Source organism: Bos javanicus, chromosome 28, assembly GCF_032452875.1.
Source record: "Bos javanicus breed banteng chromosome 28, ARS-OSU_banteng_1.0, whole genome shotgun sequence".
NCBI lineage: Eukaryota > Metazoa > Chordata > Mammalia > Artiodactyla > Bovidae > Bos > Bos javanicus.
This window is the reverse complement of record NC_083895.1, coordinates 31,011,269-31,033,267: the sequence shown is the minus strand read 5'-3', so window position 1 is coordinate 31,033,267 and position 21,999 is coordinate 31,011,269. Positions and strand designations below refer to the sequence as shown.

The window sequence follows — 21,999 nt, the reverse complement described above, 5'->3', positions numbered from 1 at the left end:
CTTTCTTTCAGCATTTTTTAACTTTCAGCATACAGACCCTGTACATGTTTTTGGTAAGTGTATATACTTAAGTATTTAATTTTTTAGAGTGATTGTAAATGGTAATATGTTTTTAATTTTGATTTCTGCACATCTTTTGTTAGTACAATTGACCCTTAAACAACACAGGTTTGAATGATACAGGTCCACTTATATATGGATTTTTAGAGAAAAATACATACTGTAATACTACATACTCTTCCTTTGGTTGAATGGCGGGGTATGGAGCCATGGATACTGGCGGGTGACTGTAAAGTTATGTAGGGATTTTCCACTGCTCAGGGTGTCTGCTTCCCTAACCCCTGTATTGTTCAAGGGTCAACTGTATATAGAAATCTATTGATTTTTGTGTGTTGATCTTATATCCCGTGACCTTATTATTACTTCTAGGAGTGTTTTTGTATATTCCTTGGGATTGTCTATATAGACATTATGTCATTTACAAATAGAGTTTTATTTCTCCCTTTGCAATCTGTATGTGTTTTATTCCTCTTCCTTGCTAATTACAGTGCCTAGAACTGCTGATATTAAATATAACGACAGCAGACCTCCTTGCTTTGTTCCTGTTTGTTGTTGTTCAATCACTAAGTTATGTCTGACTCTTTGCGATCCCATAGACTGCAGCATTCCAGGCTTCCCTGCCCTTTGCTGTCTCCTGGAGTTTGCTCAAATTCATGTCCATTGAGTTGGTGATGCTATTTAATCTTTTCATCCTCTGCTTCCCCCTTCTTTTGCCTTCAGTCTTTCCCAGCATCAGGGTCTTTTCCAATGAGTCTGCTCTTCATATCAGATGGTCAATATATTGGAGTTTCATCTTCAGTATCAGTCCTTCCAAAGAATACTCAGAGTTGATTTCCTTCAGGATTGACTGGTTTGATCTCCTTGCAGTCCAAGGAACTCTCAAGAGTCTTCTCTAGCACCACAGTTCAAAAGCATCATTTTTTCAGCACTCAGCCAACTCTCACATCTTTTACATGACTACTGGGAAAACCATAGCTTTGACTATATGGACCTTTATTGGCAAAGTGATGTCTCTGCTTTTTAATACACTGCCTAGGTTTGTCATAGCTTTCCTTTCCAAGGAGCAAGCATCTTTTAATTTCACGGCTATAGTCACTGTCTACAGTGATTTGGGAATCCAAGAAAATAAAATCTGTCACTGTTTCCACTTTTTATCCTTCTACTTGCCATGAAGTGATGGGACTGAATGCCATGATCTTAGTTCTTTTTGAATATTGAGTTTAAAGCCAGCTTTTTTACTTTCCTCTTTCATTGTCACCAAGAGTCTCTTTAGTTCCTCTTCATTTTTTCCATTAGGGTGGTATCATGTGCATATCTGAGGTTGTTGATATTTCTCCTGGTAATCTTGATTCCAGCTTGTGATTCATCCAGCCCAGCATTTCCCATGCTATACTCTGCATATATGTTGAATAAGCAGGGTGACAATATACAGCCTCGTTGTATATTTCTTAACCTTAGGGGGAAAGTATTATTTCACCTTTAAGTGTGATGTTAGCTGCAGGCTTTTGTGTAGATGCTCTTTATCAAGTTGTAATCACATATTTTAAAAATTTCAGGTGAAACTGTTTCTTCTATGGTGCTTTTTCTTATTCCCCTAAGCTAGTATTTAACCTCCATATTTCAGTAGCATTTGGCTTATATTACTATTATTGAATTCTTAATTGTATTCTGGTTGATTTGTGTTCATCCATCCCTCCTTCAGACATACACACCCTCTAGGCTATGAGAGCAGATGCTGTTTTATTAACTTTTGTATTGGTAGCTTACAGCAGTGTGCTGGCACTGTTGAATTGTTTGATTGAGTGAAGGAGTGAATGAAAGAATAATTGAATAAGAGAATGAGAAACTCTTATAGGGCTGAAAATAGTTTTTAGTCATATGAATATGAACTTTGGAGCTAGACAGAATTCAAATCTCAGCCCTTCAATTTAATGCTGCTGTGTGAAGTTGGTCAAACTACTAAATATTTCTGAACCTTAATTCTCTTATCTGTGAAATTAGGATAATAATAACCTACCTGAACAAATTAAGTGAAATACTACAAGTTAATTCTCAGTATAGTAGCTGTCATGTAATAGGCACTCAAATTTTAGTTTTCCTTTGTTTCTTCATTGAACTGTTGTAAGTATTAAGTTATAGTGATTGTAAAAATCACTTTGTGAACTGCGTCAGTTCAGTTCAGTTCAGTTGCTCAGTCGTGTCCGACTCTTTGCAACCCCGTGAACCACAGCACGCCAGGCCTCCCTGTCCATCACCAACTCCTGAAGTCCACCCAAACCCATGTTTTAAATTTTGTACATGTTTGTGTTAAATACAGTCAAACTAATTTTGATGATGTTGGCTTAAGAGGGAAAAATGGGGACATGAGAAAATGGAGAAGGTTTTCTCCAACAATAACTTCTGTTGAGCAATACCATGTACCAGCCACTCTGCTCAAACTTTACATGCAATGATTCATTTATTCTTTACAATAACCCTATGAAGCACATACTTCCTCTGAAGGATTATTTCTTAGTTTTTTAATTATAGTTTCCTTATCTCCACCCTTTCTAAATAAACCTCAGGAATTGGGCTAATACAATTTAATGCAGATTTCAAACTTTGTATTAAATGTGAAGAATAATAATTATTTCTTTTTTAAGCTCTCATCTTAGTATTGGGGACTGCATACCTTTAGGTTAAATCTTCATTTTTTTCAGGAAATTTTAGTAATGATATTTCCAGGCAGTTTGGTTCCAGAGCACCACAATAAAAAGAATACTGCAATAAAGCGGGTCAACTGAGTTTTTGTATGCCACTGGATATAAGAGTAAATATAGTTTACTATATAATATACTGTAAACATACACAGTATACTGTAGTCACCTAAGTATGAAATAGCGTTATATCTAAAAAATACACTTCTTTTAACTGTGCTCTCAGGCTTGTGGGATCTTAGTTCCCTGACCAGGGATTCAATCAGGACCATGGCAGTGAAAGTCCTAACCCTGGACCACCAAGAAACGCCCCCAAATATATATATCTTAGTTAAAAAATACTTTATTGCTAAAAAATGCTAACCAACATCTGAGCCTTCAGCAAATTGTAATCTTTCTGCTGTTGGAGGGTCTGCTGCAGACTGAGCCATCAGGCCATCGAGGTGATGGTTGCTAAAGCTTAGGGTGGTAGTGATGGCTTCTTAAAATAAGAGAACAATGAACTTTGCCACACCAAGTGACTATTCCTTTTACAAATGACTTCTCTGTACTATGCAATGCTGTTTTGATAGCCTTTTACCCACAGTAGAATTTCTTTCAAAATTGGAGTCAGTCCTCTCCAAACCTGCCACTGTTTTATGAACTAAGTTTATGCAGTATTCTAAATCTTTTGTTGTCATTTCAGCAGTCTTCAAGCATGTTCACTAGGAGTAGATTCCATCTCAAAAAACCACATTCTTTGCTCATCTGTAGAAGTAACTCCTTATCTGTTCAAGTTTTATCATGAACCCCTCAAAGTCATCCATGAAGGTTGGAATAAACCTCTTCCAAACTCCTGATATTTGACCTGTTCCCATGAATCACAAATATTATTATTATTATTATTATTTTTTTTGATCAGTCCTCATGGCTTGTGGGATTTTAGTTCCCCAACCAGGGATTGAACCCAGGCCCCTGGCAATGAGAGTCCTAACCACTGGACCACCAAAGAATTCCTCACAAATATTCTTAATGGCTTTTAGAATGAAGAGTGTGCTTTCCAGAAGGTTTTCACTTGACTTTGTCCAGATCAATTAGAGGAATTACTGTCTATAGCAGCTGTGTGTATGCGTGCTCAGTTGTGTTTGACTCTTTGTGACCCTTTGGATTGTAGCTTGCCAGGCTTCTCTGTCCATGGGATTTCTTAGGCAAGAATACTGGAGTGGGTTGTTATTTCTTCCTCCAGGGGATCTTCCCGACCCAGAGACTGAACCTGCATCTCCGGTATCTCTTGCACTGCAGGTGGATTCTTTACTGCCGAGCCATCGGAGAAACCCTAAAGGGATGTGCAGTATATTCTGAGTCAAACCTGGGCTTCCCACATGACAGAAATTCTATCACTTAACCAGCAATACAAGCAGCATGGCAGCTATGGCTTTACAAAATGTGTTTCTTAAATAATAATGAAACTGCCCACCCAGATTGAGACCTGATCCCACTGTCTTTTAATTGAGATCACACGCCTGGTCTCAGAACTTAATAAAGCTCAGGTTCTCTATGTCTCAGTGAGGGACAGAGTGATAGATAGGAAGTGGATTTATCTAAATATACAGTCCATAGACAGACTACAATCCATCTCAAAAGGTGAGATGAGAATGGCCTTAGGAGAAACACTCTCCACAGATAGAGTGTGTGGTTAGTTTTAAGGAGTGGGAGGTTTTGGGGAAGGGGCAGAGATTTCCAGGAATTGGGCCACTGCTCACTTTTTGACCTTTTATGGTTAGCCTCCAAAGTGTCATGACACCAATGACACTGTAGGTGTGTCATTTAGATGCTAATGTATTAATATTGCAGTGAGCATATAATGAGGCTCAAGATTCATGAAAATCAAATCTTCTGCATCTTGGACCTAGCTGGTTCTGACCAGTTTGTGTCTTATCCTCAAGGGCTGTGTCATTCTTTTAGAGGTTATTTCCTTCCCTCCTGTTTTTATAAGACCTGAAAGTCAAAATTTCTCCTTGATCCATGAGCTACAGAATGGATGTTGTGTTAGCAAGCATGAAAACATTAATTTGGTATATCTCCATCAGAACTCTTAGGTGACCAGGTACATTGTCAATAAACAGCAATATTTTGCAAAGAATCTTTTTTTCTGAGTTATAGGTCTCAACACAGGACTTAAAATATTCAGTAAACCATGTAAACGGATATGCTGTCATCCAGGCTCTGTTGTTCGATTTACAGAGCACAGACAGAGTACTGTTGTTCAGTTGCTCAGTTGTGTCCAGCTCTTTGCGACTCCATGGATTGCAACACGTCAGGCTTCCCTGTCCTTTACCATCTTCTGGAGTTTGCTCAAACTCATGTCTGTTGAGTTGGTGATACAATCCCATCTCATCCTCTCTCATTCCCTTCTCCTCCTGCCTTCAATCTTTCCCAATTAGGGTCTTTTCCAATGAGTCAGCTCTTTGCATCAGGTGGCCAAAGTATTAGAGCTTCAGCTTCAGAATCAGTCCTTCCAGTGAATATTCAGGGTTGATTTCCTTTAAGATTGACTGGTTTGATCTCCTTGCTGTCCAAGGGACTCTCAAGAGTCTTCGCAAACACCACAGTTTGAAAACATCAATTCTTCGGCACTCAGCCTTCTTTATGATCTGGCTCTCACATCCGTATGTGAGTACTGGAAAACCATGGCTTTGACTATATGGACCTTTGATGGCAAAGTAACGTCTCTGCTTTTCAATATGCTATCTAGGTTTGTCTTAGCTTTTCTTCCAAGGAGCAAGCATCTTTTAATTTCATGGCTGCTGTCACCATCCACAGTGATTTTGTTGAAGCCCAAGGAAATAAAATCTGTCACTATTTCCATTGTTTCCCCATCTATTTGCCATGAAGTGATGGGGCTAGATGTCATGATCTTAGTTTTTTGAATGTTGAGTTTTAAGCCAGCTTTTTTGCTCTCCTATTTCACCCTCATCAAGAGGCTCTTTGGTTCCTCTTTGTTTTCTGCCATAAGGGTGGTGTCATCTGCATATCCAAGGTTATTGATATTTCTCCTGGCAATCTTGATTCCAGCTTGTGCTTCATTCAGCCTGGCATTTTGCATGATGTACTCTGCTATAAGTTAAATAAACAGGGTGACAATATACAGCCTTGATGTACTCCTTTCTCAAGTTTGAACCAGTGTGTTGTTCCATGTCCAGTTCTAAGTGTTGCTTCTTGACCTGCATACAGTTTTCTCGGGAGACAGCTAAGGTGGTCTGGTATTCCTATCTCTAAGTATTTTCCACAGTTTGTTGTGATCCACACAGTCAAAGGCTTTAGTGTAGTCAGTGAAGCAGAAGTGGATATTTTTCTGGAACTCATTTTCTGTGTTCCAACAAATGTTGACAATTTGATCTCTGGTTCCTCTGCCTTTTTCACTTCCAGCTTATACATCTGGAAGTTCTTAGCTCACATACTGTTGAAGCCTAGCTTGAAGGATTTTGAGCATTATCTTGTTAGCATGTGAAATGAGTGCAATTGTGTGGTAGTTTGAACATTCTTTGGCATTGCCCTTCTTTGGGATTGGAATGAAAATTGACCTTCTCCAGTCCTGTGGCCACTGTTGAGTTTTCCAAATTTGCTGACATATTGAGTGTAGCACTTTAACAGCATCATCTTTCAGGATTTGAAATAGCTGAAATTCCATCGCCTCTACTAGCTTTGTTTGTTGTGATGCTTCTTAAGGTCCACTTGACTTCGCACTCCAGGATGTCTGGTTCCTGACATCCTGGTAAGTGATCACACCATTGTGTTTATCCTGGCCATTAAGATCTTTTTTGTATAATTCTTCTTTGTATTCTTCTGAATATCTTCTCTTTCTGTTAGGTCCCTACCGTTTATGTCCATTTGTTGTTCCATTTATAGAATACAGACAGAGTAGACTTAGCATAATTCATAAGGGCCCTAAGATTTTTGAAACAGTAAATGATTGTTGGTTTTGACTTAAAGTCACCGACTATATTGAAACCGAGCAGGACCCTGTGGGGCCTTACCAAGTACAAAGCGCTTCCATAACCCCTGTTTCTTGTTTGTAGAAAATGTTTTAGTCTCCTAGGCCTTCCCTAGGAGGCAGAATTCCACAGAGCAGACTCAAGTAGTTATTAATTAGAGAAATGAGGAAATGCAGAAACAAAGGAAAAGCAATCAAGCAAAAAAAGTAATGATAGCTTAAACCATAGTTCAGTGATAAAACAGAATCACAGGACTCTTAGTTCCTCCTGAAGGGATATACGTAACAGTATGACACATATCTTTGAGATGCTCTGCAGAAACTAAAATCCCCACCCAGATGTAGAATGGTGACTGTATACTAACCATAAGCACTAGACCTTAGATTCAGTTCAGTTCTGTTGCTCAGTCATGTCTGACTCTTTGCAACCCCATGGACTGCAGCACACCAGGCTTACCTGTCCATCACCAGCTCCCAGACCTTGCTCAAACTGATGTCCATCTAGTCGGTGATACCATTCAACCATCTCATCCTCTGTCGTCCCCTTCTTCTCCCGCCCTCAATCTTTCCTAGTATCAGGGTCTTTCCCAATGAGTCAGTTCTTCACATCAGGTGGCCAAAGTATTGGAGTTTCAGCTTCAGCATCAGTCCTTCCAATGAATATTCAGGACTGATTTCCTTCAGGATTGACTGATTTGATCTCCTTGCAGTTCAAGGGACTCTCAAGAGTCTTCTCCAACACCACAGTTCAAAAGCATCAATTCTTTGTCCCTCAGCTTTCTTTATAGTCCAACTTTTATATCTGTACATGACTACTGGAAAAACCATAGCTTTGACTAGACAGACCTCTGTTGGCAAAGTAACGTCTCTGCTTTTTAATATGCTGTCTAGGTTGGTCATAGCTTTTCTTCCAGAGAGGAAGTAGCTTTTGATTTTATGGCTGCAGTCACCATCTGCGGTGATTTTGGAGCCCAAGAAAATAAAGTCTGTCACTGTTTCCACATCTATTTGCCATGAAGTGATGAGACCGGATGCCATGATCTTAGTTTTTTTGAATGTTGAGAGTTTTAAGCCAGCTTTTTCACTCCTCTTTCACTTTCATCAATAGGCTCTTTAGTTCTTCTTTGCTTTCTGCCATAACAGTGGTGTCATCTGCGTATCTGAGGTTATTGGTATTTCTCCCGGCAATCTTGATTTCAGCTTGTGCTTCCTCCTGCCCGGTATTTCGCACAGTGTACTCTGCATATCAGTTAAATAAGCAGGTGACAATATAAAGCCTTCACATCCTCCTTTCCCAATTTGGAACCAGTCTGTTGTTCCATGTCCAGTACTAACTGTTGCTTCCTGACCTGCATACAGATTTCTCAGAAAGCAGATAAGGTTGTCTGGTAGTCCCATCTTTTTAAGAATTTTTCACAGACCCTAGACTGATTAGAACCAGAAGGTTGATGATTAAAATTTCTAAAATGTCATCCTGTTACCTCATCATCGACCAATTGGAAAGAAGTCCATAAGGTGATCACGCACTCTGCAACCCTCAATTCTAATGTTGCCTTTAAAAACCCTTGCCTGAAAGCCATCAGGGAGTTTTGGTCTTTTGAGCTTGAGTTACCTGTTCTTGCTTGGTGCCATGTAACAAGTGCTGTACTTTCCTTCACCACAGCTTGGTGTCATTAGATTGACTTTGCTGTCTGTTAGACAGGTTGAATTTGGTTTGATAACAGGATTAGCCCCTAACAAGAGAGTCAGGCTGTGTTTTGAAGCTTTGAAGCTGGACTTTGACTTCTCTCCAGCTATGAAAGTCCTAAATGTCATTTTCTTCTAATAGTAGGCTATTTTGTCTACATTGAAAATCTGTTGTTTAGTGTAGCCACCTTTATTAATTGTCTTAGCCATATCTTCTGAATAACTTGCTGTACCTTCTACATCAGCACTTGCTATTTCACCTTGGGTTTCTATGTTACGGAGATGACTTCTTTCCTTAAACCTCGTGAACCAACCTCTGTTAGCTTCAAACTTTTCTTCTACAGCTCCCTTACTTCTCTCGGCCTTCACAGAATTGAGTAGCGTTTAGGGCCTTGCTCTGGCATAAGTTTTGGTTTAAGAGAATGTTGTGGCTGGTTTGATCTTCTACCCAGACCACAAACACTTTCTCCATATCAGCAGTAAGGCTGTTTCACTTTCTTATCATTCATGTGTCACTGGAGTAGCACTTTTAATTTCCTTCAAGAACTTTTCCTTTGCATTAACAACTTGGCCAACTGTTTCCTGCATAAGACATAGCTTTCAGCTTGTCTTGGCTCTTGACGTTCCTTCCTCACTAAGCTTAATCGCTTCTAGCTTTTGATTTAAAGTGAGAGACATGTGACTCTTCCTTTCATTTGAACACTTAGAGGCCAGTGTAGGGTTTTTAATTTCTATATTGTTGTGTCTCAGGGAATAGGGAAGCTCTAGAAGAGGGAGAAGGGGGAACAGCTGGTTGGTGGATTGGTCAGAACAGAGCAACGTTTATGAAATTTGTTGTGTTACATGGGCATGATTTGTGATGCCCCAAAATAACATTAACAGCAGAGATTGCTGATCAGAGACTGCCATAACAAGTATAATAATGAAAAAATGGGGACTTCCCTGGTGGTGGTGTTGCTAAGTCACTTCAATCGTGTCCGACTCTGTGTGACCCCATAGACGGCAGCCCACCAGGCTCTGCCGTCCCTGGGATTCTCCAAGCAAGAATAGTGGAGTGGGTTGCCATTTCCTTCTCCAGTGTATGAAAGTGAAAAGTGAAAGTGAAGTCGCTCAGTCGTGTCCGACTCTTCGCGACCCCATGGACTGCAGCCTACCAGGCTCTTCCGTCCATGGGATTTTCCAGGCAAGAGTACTGGAGTGGGGTGCCATTGCCTTCTCTGGACTTCCCTGGTGTCTCAATGGTAATGAATTCACCTGCCAGTGTGGGAGACATGGGTTTGATCCCTAATCTGGGAAGATCCCACATGCCATGAAGCAGCTAAGCCCCTGGGCCGCAACTATTGAGCCTGTATTCTAGAGCCTGGAACTGTAACTAATGAACCCATGTGCGGCAGCTCCTGAAACCTGCGTGCCCTGCAGCCCACGCTCTGCAACAGGAGATACCACTGTCATGACAAGCCTGCGTGCCACAACTAGAGAGTAGGCCTTGCTCACTGAGACTAGAGAAGAGTGAAGAGCAGCACAGCCAAAATAAATAAAGAAATAAACTACTGTTAAAAAAAGTGAAGCTCAATTAAATGAGGTATGTCTACACTTTGTACTTCTTCACGTGTACATTAGCTGCCCCCCAATATATTAGGTTCTTCAGTTGTATGAAATTGATGAGAGCAATGAATTTGTTTATTGTCTATGGCACGTCAGTTTTTTCCCACAGAGATCACCAATAAAGCTTGAATTAATTTCTGAAAGAAGAGAAAAGCAGCAGACTGTTTGAATTCAATATATTTAGTGGGTTAAGATCTATTTTGATTAGTTCTCTCTTTTTTTATTTGTGGTAAAATATACAAAGAAGAATTTATCACCTTACATTTTATGAGTGACAGTAGTTCTAAACATAGGCACATTGTTGTGTAACCAATCTCTAGAACTCTTCTTATCTTGCAAAACTGAAACTCAATACCCATTAAACAACTCCTCCCCATTCTTCCCTTCCCACGGTGCTTGGCAACCACAATTCTACTTTTTGTTTCTAAATTTGCCTCTTTAGGTACCTAACATAAATAAATTATAGAGTATTCGTCCTTTTGTGCATAGCTTATTTCGCCTAGCATAAGGTTCATATGTATTGTAGCATGTATCAGAATTTTGTTCCTTTACAAGGCTGAATAATATTCCGCTGTCTGTATATTTCACATTTTGCTTATTGGTTCACTTGGGTTGCTTCCATCTTCTGGCTGTTGTGAATAATGCTGCTGTGAATATGGGCATACAGTAGTCTCTTTGAGACCTTGCTTTCGTTTCTTTTTTCCTTCGGTTTTATTGAGATATAATTGATGCATAGCACTGTGTAAGTTTAAGGTGCACGGCATAATGATTTGATTTACATACATCATGAAATGATTATCACAGTAAGTTTAGTGAACACCCATTATCTCATGTTTGGTTTCCTGGTGGCTCACATGGTAAAGAATCAGCCTGCAATGCAGGAAACCCAGGTTTGATCCCTGGGTCAGGAAGATCTCTTGGAGAAGGAAATGGCAACTACTCCAGTATTCTTGCCTGGAAAATCCCATGGACAGAGGAGCCTGGAGGGCTGCAGTCCATGGGGTCACAAAGAGTCAAACACAACTGAGTGACTAACACTTTCACTTTCATCACCTCATATAGACACAAAATTAAAGAAATAGAAAAAATTTTTCCTTGAGATGAGAACTCTCAAGATTTGCTATCTTACAACTTTCATACATAACATATAGTTCTGAGTTCAGTCGCTCAGTCGTGTCCGACTCTTTGCGACCCCGTGAATCGCAGCACGCCAGGCCTCCCTGTCCATCACCAACTCCCGGAGTTCACTCAGAGTCACGTCCATCGAGTTAGTGATGCCATCCAGCCATCTCATCCTCTGTCATCCCCTTCTCCTCCTGCCCCCAATCCCTCCCAGCATCAGAGTCTTTTCCAATGAATCAACTCTTCGCATGAGGTGGCCAAAGTACTGGAGTTTCAGCTTTAGCATCATTCCTTTCAAAGAAATCCCAGGACTGATCTCCTTCAGAATGGACTGATTGGATCTCCTTGCAGCCCAAGGGACTCTCTAGAGTCTTCTCCAACACCACAGTTCAAAAGCATCATTTATTTGGCGCTCAGCTTTCTTTACAGTCCAACTCTCACATCCATACATGACCACTGGAAAAACCATAACCTTGATGTTGTACATTACATCACTAGTACTTAATTATCTTATAGCTATGAATTTGTACCTTTTGATTACTTTCATCCAGTTCTCCCTCCTTCCCCTTCCTGCCTTGGTAACCACAAAGTTGACCTCTTTTTCTATGAGTTTGTTTGTTTTGAAGTACAGTTGACCTACAACACTATGTTAGTTCCAGTTACCCATCATAGTGATTTAATATTTCTATATATTTCAAATGATCACCATGCTAAGTCTACTTACGATATATCACCATACAAAGATATTTCTTAATTATTGAATATATTCCCCAGATTGTACATTTCATACCAGAGATTCATTTATTTTACAGCTGAAAGTTTCTACCTCTTGATCTCCCTTACCTATCTCTTTCCTCCCCCAGCTCCCCTTCCCTCTGGAAATCACTTATTTGTTCTCTGTATCTATAATTATGTTTTGTTTATTCATTTGTTTTGTTTTTTAGATTCCAAATATAAATGAAATCATCCTTCTTTTGATCTTTTACATTTTAATTTGATGGCTATCTGTTCTGTTTGAATTCCTTTCTCTTTATTATGGTGTGTTTGTTTATTATAGATTTTTGGTTTATGGTAACCATGAAAGTTTTTACATAGTTATATGTCTATATGGGCTTCCCTGGTGGCTCAGTGGTTAAGAATCCACCTGCCAGTGTAGAAGACATGGATTTGATCCCTGGGTCAAGAAGATCCCAGGAGAAGGAAATGGCAACCCACTCCAGTATTCCTGCCTGGGAAGTATTATGGACAGAGGAGCCTGGGGAGCTACAGTTCATGGGATTACAAAAAAGTTGGAGATGACTTAGCTTCTAAACAACAACCACGTGGGGGTGTGTGTGTGTGTGTGTGTGTGTGTGTATGTGATTATTTTAAGCTGCAGATCTTTTAAGTTCAAATGCATTTTAACAACCCTGCATTTTTACTCTCCCCCCAACCCATGTTTGCTGATTTTGAAATCATATTCTATTACATCTTTGTGTATACCTTAACTACTTACTGTGGATATAGATTATTTTTGTCTTTTAACTTTCCTACTAGCTTTATGTATGGTTGGTTTATTACATTTACCAATGAGATTTTGCCTTTTGTAATTTTCTTTTTTAAAATTTTATTTATTTATTTTTGGCTGTGCTAGGTCTTCATTGCTGCATGGGCTTTTCTGTAGTTGCATCTAGCGGGGATTACTCTCTAGTTGCAGTGTACAAGCTTCTTATTGTGATGGCTTCTCTTGTCACAGAGCGCGGGCTCTAGGGCATGTGGGCTTCATTAGTTGTGGGATCCCTAAATCAGGGATCGAACCCATTTTTCCTGTGTTGGCCAGCAGATTCTTTACCACTGAGCCACCAGGGAAGCCCCTTTTGTAGTTTTTGTATTTCTAGTTGTGGATTTTCTTTTTACTCAGAGAAGTTACCTAAACATTTCTTTAAGAAACATTTATTTATATGACTGCACTGGGTCTTTGTTTGGTACATGGGATCTTCAGTGTGGCGTGTGGGCTCTAGGTTGCAGAGCGGGCTTCTCTAGTTGCGTCATGTGAGCTTCTCTCTAGTTGTGGTGCAGGGGCTCAGGAGTTGTGGCGTGCAGGTTTAATTGCCTTGCAGCATGTGAAATCTTGGTTCTCTGACTAGGGATTGAACCCACATCCCCTGCATTGGAAGGTGGGTTCTTAACCATGCTAAATGTTTCTGTAAAGCTGGTTTGCTGCTGCTGCTAAGTCACTTCAGTCGTGTCCAACTCTGTGCGACCCCATAGACGGCAGCCCACCAGGCTCCCCCATCCCTGGGATTCTCCAGGCAAGAACACTGGAGTGGGGTGCCATTTCCTTCTCCAATGCATGAAAGTTTAAAGTGAAAGTGAAGTCGCTCAGTCATGTCCGACTCTTAGCGACCCCATGGACTGCAGCCCACCAGGCTCCTCTGTCCATGGGATTTTCCAGGCAAGAGTACTGGAGTGGGGTGCCACTGCCTTCTCCGAAAGCTGGTTTGGTGGTGCTGAACTCTTAGCTAGCTTTTGCTTGTCAGTAAAACTTCATATTTCTCTATCAAATCTGAATGAAAGCCTTGGGAGGTAAAGTATTCTTGGTTATAGGTTTTTCTATTTCATCATTTTAAATATATTGTGCCACTCCCTCTGGCGTTCAGAATTCTACTGAACAGCCTTATGGGAGTTCATCTGTAACTTTTTGCTTTTACGTTGCTTATTTTTAATATTCTCTCTTCTTTAGTTTTTGCCGTTTTAATTACAGTGTGTTTACTTGTCATCCTCTTTGGATTGATCCTTTTGGGATCTCTCTGTTTCCTGGGCCTGAATGTTTGTTTTCTTTTCCAGGTTAGGTAAGTTTTCCTGTATTATATCTTGAAATATGTTCTCTGTCTCTTTTTTCCCACTTTTCCTTCTGGGACCCCTACAATGTGAATGTTAGTATGCTTGATATTGTCTGAGAGGTCTTTCAAGCTCTCTTCATCTCTTTTCTTTTTTCTTTTTAGCTTTAGTGATTTTCACGACTCTGTCTTCCAGCTTGCTGCTCCGTACCTCTGTATCATCTAATCTACTGTTGCTGCCTTCTAGTGTATTTTTCATTTCATTTACTGTATTTTTCAACTCTGTTTGGTTCTTTTTTATATTCTCCAACTCTGTGTTAAAAACCTCTAACTTCTGACTCTCTTCATCCAGTCTTCTCCTGAGTTCCTTGAACATCTTTACGATCATTATCGTGAACTCTTTATTGAATAGATTGCTTATCTCCACTCACTTAGTTCTTTTGGAGATTTAATCTTGTTCCTTCATTTGGAGCATATTCTTCTGTCACCTCATTTTGCCTGATTTGCTGTTTTTATTTTCATGTATTTGGTAGATTGGTTTCTTTCCTGATCTTAGAGAAGTGGTCTTTTTTAGGAGACGTCCTATGACAGTAGTGTACTTACCTCTGGTCACCAGAGCTATGTATGTGGATCCTTCTGTTGTGGTAGGCTAGATTACTGTGAGTGGTCTGGTAGGTGTCACTGGCCACCTGTCTAGTTGGTTGCCAGGCCCTGACTTGTGCAGAGGCTATCAGCTGCTGGTGGATAGGGACGGGTCATGAGGGGGCTGGCTGTGGGGCTCCAGGGGTCCTGGGGCTAGTATTGGCACACAGATGGGCAGAGCTATATTCTAGGGTGGGTGGTTGCATAGCAGGGAGTCCTGGATCTATTGTTGGTCTGCTAGTGGGTAGGGTCAGGGCCCCAGGGGTCGTGGGCCTAGTGCCAGCCTACTGATGGGTGGGGGCAGGTTTCTGATATGACTGTCTGTGGGGTCCTGGGTATCTTGAAGCTGGTGTCAGCCTACCGGTATTGGATTCCTGGGCTGGTGCCTGCCCGTTGGTGGGTGAGGCTGTGTCCCAGAGTCTCTGGCTAGCCTGCTGGTGGTTGGGGCTTTGTCCCTGCTTGGCTAGCTTCTTGACCTAAGGTGTCCTAGTACTGGTGCGGATAGGCTGGTAGGTGGGGCTGGGTTCTAGGATTAATAAGCTAAAGGCAGGATTCCAGATTGGCATTTGTCAGCATCAGTGTCCACATGTTAGGACAAGTGCCCCAAAAGAGCTTCTGCCAGTGTCTTTGTCCCTAAATGAGCTCCAGTTACCTCCTGCCTCTCCAGGAGACTCTCCAAGACCATCAGTGGGTTTTGACCCAGGCTCTTTTTAAATTACTGCTTCTGCTCTGAGTCCCAGAGTGTGTGAGATTTTGTGTGTGCCTTTTAAGGTGGGATCCCACACGTAAAGGGCTCCCACAGCCTGCTGTCTCTCCCAGATGTAAGTCCCACTGGCTTTCAAAGCCAAATGTTGTGGGCTTGTTGTCCTGGTGCAGGAACCAGGGCTGCTGCTGCTACTGCTACGTCACTTCAGTCGTGTCCGACACTGTGCGACTCCATAGACCGCAGCCCACGAGGCTCCCCCGTTCCTGGGATTCTCCAGGCAAGAACACTGGAGTGGGTTGCCATTTCTTTCTCCAATGCATGAAAGTGAAAACTGAAAGTGAAGTCGCTCAGTTGTGTCCAACTTTTAGCGACCCCATGGACTTCAGCCTACCAGGCTCCTCCACCCATGGGATTTTCCAGGCAAGAGTACTGGAGTGGGTTGCCATTGCCTTCTCTGGAACCAGGGCTAGGAGCCTGGATATGAGGCATGGACTCCTCATTCTTTGAGGAGAACCATGGTAATTGTAATTGTCTTCCCATTTAGGCAATTGTAATTGCCTTCCTGGGGATGTGAGTCTTGACTACACCATATCACCACCCCTCCTACCCATCTTTTCTTCTTTATATCTTTAGCTGTAGAAGAAATCCTTTCTGCTGGTCTTCCAGTTTTTCTCATCAGTATTTCCTCTATAAATAATTGTGATTTTGGCGTACCCATTGGAGGAGGTGAGTTCAAGGTCTTTCATCCTCTTGGCCGCTTCTCTTGATTCTTTTGGATACCCAGAAGTGGAATTGCTGGATTGTATGATAGTTCCATTTTTAATTTTTTTTGAGAAATTGCCACACCATTGTCTACAGTGGCTGCACCACTGTACATTCCCACTGGCAGTTCCCATCTCTTCATGTCCTCAGTAACAACTGTAATATTCTAGTTTTTTTTTTTTTTTTTTTTGATCGTAGCCATCCTAATGAGTGTTTTTGATTTTCATTTTTTTTGTGCTTTGCATTTTCCTAAAGACCCATGATTTTGAGCATCTTTTCATGTGCTTATTGGCCATTTGTATATCTTCTTTAGAGCAATGTCTACTTGAGTCCTTTGTACCCTTTTAAATTGATTGTTGTTAAGTTTTAAGGAGTTCTTTATATATTCTAGATATTAGCTCCATATCAGATAAATGATTTGCAGATACTTTGTCCATTGTGTGGGTTGCCTTTCACTCTTCTGACTATGTCTTTTGATGCTCAGAATTTCTCTGTTTTAAAATATTTTATTATTTATGACTTAAGATATTTAAAAAGAATAATACAGTAAGTATCCTTGTGTCTACTATCCAGCAAATTAAATATTACTAAATAAGTTGAAGGCCCCTGGGTTTTCCCTTCTTGATCACAAATCCCTTGCCATCTCTCAAAGGTAACCAGTAGTGAATTTGATGTTTTGCTGACTAATTTATATTCCAAAGTCAGCCTCTTAGTGTATTAGAAGCTTACCATGACAGAGAATACTGCAGAAGTCCTTGGAATGCTGCGATGAGAAGGGTTAATTCTTAGATTTCTGTTTGTTTTTGTTTTTGTTTTTTTTTAAGTTGAAAGCCCAGTTTGGCACGCTGTCAAATAGTTTTATGTAACAGGTGCACAGACATGTTTTTTGAATGACTGTTTGGTACCCAGATACTTTTGACAGAAAATAATTAAAATACCACTATTACATCATTTTGACGTGAGTTCTACATATCTTTTCAGTTAGGATTAATATTTGCTTTGCTAGTAAATAGCCAGCTATGGCAAAGTGAATGTTTTCTTAGAGGTAGTGAAATGGAGGGGCAAACTTGAGTTTGGAGCATTTAGCTATAACTGCAAGCAGTCCATTTAGCTGCCTCTGTTAATTGAGACTTGTAGACAGGACAAGCAGAATAAGAGAGATGTACAAGTGTTACATTCCTAGTTTAAAAAATGAGCTGTAAGTTCTGAAAAAGAGGAGTGATTCTTGTCAGGTCTGACTCTGGTCAAGGACCTGTTGAAACAAGTAGTGTGATGTTCACAGGATCGTAGTGAAGGACCTGACCTCCATGTAAAGTGAAAATAAGATTCTTCTCTAGTGAGGCCATAATGAGAGCAGCAGCAACTGCCAGTTCTGCCGTGACTGCCTAAACGTAGTGGCTGTGTGAGGTGGCCGGAGCAGGAAATGACTGGGCGACAGTAGGCGTGTCCGGGGAAGGAGTTGTTCTGGGTCTGGCCAAGTGCTTACACAGGTGAGAGTGTCACTTTAAACATACAAAGACCTGCTGGCTGGAGGAGGAGCCGCTTCCTGAGGATCAGGTGCACATCTGAAGGGATGAGCTCATTCTTCTAAGCAGACCTGCCCTAGATGCTGAGTGAATGTTTTCCTTATTGCAAGTCCTGCAGCTGAGAGAATCAGGAAATGGTTGAAGCTTTAGCCACTTTGTAAGTAGCAAAAAAAAAAAAAAAAATAGAAGCAGTTTTGGGACTCTTCTGAAATGTGTGGTTGTAAATATCACGGTAAAGGCGACACATGTGCACATTTGTTTTTTCTCCAAGTTGAGGATTGCAGTAAAGTGTACCATGGGTTGAGGAAAGCTTTGGTGGTTCTAGCTTTATTCTAGTGATTCTTTTTGAGGTGATTTAATAATTTATTTCCTAGACTGTCTTGTTTTATTTTTCTTCTTTAGGAAATAAAAATCTTGAGGGCTCCCTTTTAATTAATAAAGATCATTATGGCTTTCTTAAAGCTTTAGTTTGTGGGACTTACTTCACTTTTTAGTCCACTCTGCTTACTTTCAGAGCTCTATGCCTGATTCTGTTTTACTTTTTGTTTTAATTTGCCTATTCAGTTTAAGTAAGCTTCTTTAAAATTAAGTTGGCTTAAAAGAGAAATATCAATTATTAATTAGTTTTTCTTAAACTTTTTTTATTTTGAGATATTTCTCAAAATTCACTCAGAATTAGTTGTGATATATTCTTTACCCAGTTTCTCCCAGTGGTAACATCTTGAAAAACTATAGTACAGAGTCACAACCAGCATACTGACATTGATACAGTGAAGGTACAGAGCATTTTCACCACCATAGGATACATCATATTTCCCTTTTACAGCTACACCCACTTGCTTTACACCTACCTGCTCCTTAACTCTTGTCAACCAGTAACTGAAAAATCAGTTTTTAAGCAAGAAGTTTTGTCTGCTGTCTTAAGTAGTTTTGTGTTAGAGAGCTACATAGCCTTATGAAAAAGAGCCCTAGGTAGACTGCAATAGATTTTGATTCATTGTAGCTCTTTGACCTTGGGTAAATAATTTAAGTTTCTCTGTGCTTCAATTCCCCTATATATAGAATAGGATAATGGTATATTAATTTCTTTGTAACCTATTTAAAGGGTTTTTGAGAAATTCTAAATGTCTTTTAAAAGTATTGTATCAGTTTAGTTCAGTTCAGTCACTCAGTCGTTTCCGACTCTTTGCAACCCCATGGACTTCAGCACACCAGGCCTCCCTGTCCATCACCAGCTCCCGGAGTTTACACAACTCATGTCCATTGAGTCGGTGATGCCATCTAACCATCTCATCCTCTGTCGTTCCCTTCTTCTCCCGCCTTCAAGCTTTCCCAGCATCCGGGTCTTTTCCTATGAGTCAGTTCTTCGCATCAGATGGCCAAAGTACTGGAGTTTCAGCTTCAGCATCAGTCCTTCCAATGAATATTCAGGACTGATTTCCTTTATGATGGACTGGTTGGATCTCCTTTCAGTCCAAGGGACTCTCAAGATTCTTCTCCAACACCCAGTTCAAAAGCATCAATTCTTCGGCGCTTGGCTTTCTTTATAGTCCAATTCTCACATCTGTACATGACCACTGGAAAAACCATAGCTTTGACTAGATGGACCTTTCTTGGCAAAGTAATGTCTCTGCTTTTTAATATGCTGTCTAGGTTGGTCATAACTTCTCTTCCAAGGAGCAAGCGTCTTTTAATTTCATGGCTGCAGTCACCATTGGCAGTGATTTTGGAGCCCAGAAAGATAGTCTGTCATTGTTTCTCCATCTATTTTCCATGAAGTGATGGGACCAGATGCCATGATCTTAGTTTTCTGAATGTTGAATTTTAAGCCAACTTTTTCACTCTCCTCTTGTACTTTCATCAAGAGGCTCTTTAGTTCTTCTTCGCTTTCTGCCATAAGGGTGGTGAGATGAGATTCTAAATGTCTTTTAAAGAGAAGTACTGTATAAATTATTATTAACAGCAAGGACAATAGTTTTCAAACTGGAAAGTATATAGCAAATTCTAAACTAGAAACTAGCCTAGGATAGTAAGTAAGAATGATCATTTTAAAGTGAATTAAAATTTTAAGGCTCAGTTGAGTTTCATATTACTGAATTAACTGGCTGATGATTTCAGAGTCACCGTTGTTAATCTTTGAGAAATCATAAAGACCAGAAAGAGTCAACCATCCTGATATCCAAGGAAAAAAGGAAAGTAGTTGGAAAACTGCAGACCTGTAAAATTAATGTTAATCCAGAAAAATTACATAAGTGATCAAACAGATGATATGGCGTATTAACCAAGAAGATTTAGTTTAGGTTTGATTATTATAAATAATTTCTTCTTATTTCTATTCTTAAATTCTGTTACTTCTCTTTAGAACCACTAGGTTATTAGATCAAATTTAAAACATGTTAATTAGATATGTAGGTATTACAAAGATGAAGGAATAGTTAATTTGACAGATGATGACTATAGCTTGAAAAATTATGCCCATAAGGTGAAATCATGGGGTCAAACTGAAATTAAATTTAGCAAGTATAAGTCCTGTGTTTAAATTCAAAACCTCAAATGCACAGTAACAGGATGAGGAAGAGCTGGTTGGGCAGTGGTTCATGTGAAAAATAACTGGGAATTTTGGTTAATCACAAATGTAGCAGTAATTGCCTAGGTAGTATGGCTGCCAAAAATGCCTTTAGCTATGTTACAAGTGTATCCAGGTCACAAAACTATTGGTTTCAATATATTTTTGTACTAGTTTGGAAACACATTTTGCATATTGGCTTAAGTGTACACTGACAAAGTTGAAAGCATTCTAAGGGAGGCAGACTAGACCAAAAATGGTCTGAATCCATTTATGTAGGAAACTGTTGGGATTTGGGTATTGGGAAATTGTAAAATAATTTAAAATGAATGTGTAGAAAGTTATTTAAATTTTGTGGCATTTAAAATGGAAAAAATATATAATACCACGTTCCCACCTTTCAGAATTAACTACTATTAACATTTATTTTTCTTCTTTCCCTCTTAGAAATAAAACAATAGAGATAAAATCAAAGCCCCTTTCCTCTTTCTCCCTACAAGGAAGTTTATCTTATTTTTATCAAAGTAACCTATGTGCATAGTTTAAAAAATTTGAATAGTTTATATGCATAGAAGAAAGAATAGCAGTTATCCCCTCTCACAGTGGCAACCATAATCAGCTCTCTTAAGTATTTGTAATAGTATACTTATAACAATTACTTTTTTTTTTAGCAGTTACTTTTAAAAGCTATTAAATCTATAAAAAGTGTTTAATATGAGGGACATGAGGTATTGGCACTTTTAAACACATATATGTCTTCTCCCTTATATTTTTAACTTAGTTACGTATTTTGTGAGTGAAATCATTGTTGTTTATATTATACAGATATTGAACCTGGGCTATATACTCTGATGATAATTTTTTCCTTACGTGGCTTTTAATTTTCCATAGACATAATGGCCTTGCTTTTTTGTGTTTCTTTTTGACTGCACTGGGTGTTCATTGCTTTGTCCAGTTGCAGCGAGCAGGGGCTTCTCTATAGTTGTGAAGCGTGGGCTTCTCATGGCAGTGACTTCTCTGTTTCTGAGCACAGGCTCAGTAGTTGGGCCTTGAGGGCTCTAGAGCGTGGGCTCAGGAGTTGTGGTGCACGGCTTAGTTGCTCCACAGTATGTAGGATCTTCCTGGACAGGGATCGAACCTGTGTCCAGTGCATTGGCAGCGGATTCTTATCCACTGCGCCACCAGGGAAGTCCTGCTTTGCTTTTTCCATTTGATTGGTGTTCAAAGTTCTGATCACTATTATAGAGGACTTCCCTGGTGGCTCAGATGGTAAAGCGTCTGCCTACAATGTGGGTTCAGTCCCTGGGTTGGGAAGATCTCTTGGAGAAGGAAATGGCAACCCACTCCAGTATTCTTGCCTGAAAAATCTATGGACGGAGGAACCTGGTAGGCTATAGTCCACGGGGTCACAAAGAGTCGGACACGATTGTGCTGGTAGGCTAAGACTCGTAGATAGGATCTAAAACTTGACTCCATTCATTCAAATTCAGTAAATAAGTTATCAATCTTTTTTCCCCCTTAGAAATCTACCTTGTATACTCCATTTTAAAAATGATATATAGCATTAAATCTTAAGACTATATCACATTGTATTTATCCATTCTCCTTTGATGAACATTTAAATTGTTTTCGGTTTTCCTCTATTTAAAAAAGATACATGTATGGGAATTTTCCTAGGCTACAATAAGAAGTGAAATTGCTAGTTATCTATTGCTGCGTAACAAATTACCTCAAAATTTTGCAACTTAAAACATATTTGTTATCTCTGTTTCTGTGAGTCTGGTATCAAGGTGTATCTCTCATAGGCTGTCATCAAGTTGTTAACAGGGGCTTTGA

At 39.9% G+C, this 21,999-nt stretch overlaps 1 protein-coding gene across 11 annotated transcripts in view; it reads left to right on the top strand.

Moving 5' to 3' along the window:
* Positions 1–21,999, top strand: part of USP54 (ubiquitin specific peptidase 54) — a 131,328-nt gene that overhangs the window by 10,567 nt on the left and 98,762 nt on the right. For 8 of the 11 annotated variants that reach the window (XM_061405309.1, XM_061405301.1, XM_061405308.1 and 5 more), the window contains exon 2: positions 12–53. The gene's annotated coding sequence lies outside the window, so the exon portion shown is untranslated. The other 3 variants (XM_061405311.1, XM_061405305.1, XM_061405307.1) reach the window with 2 other exon arrangements.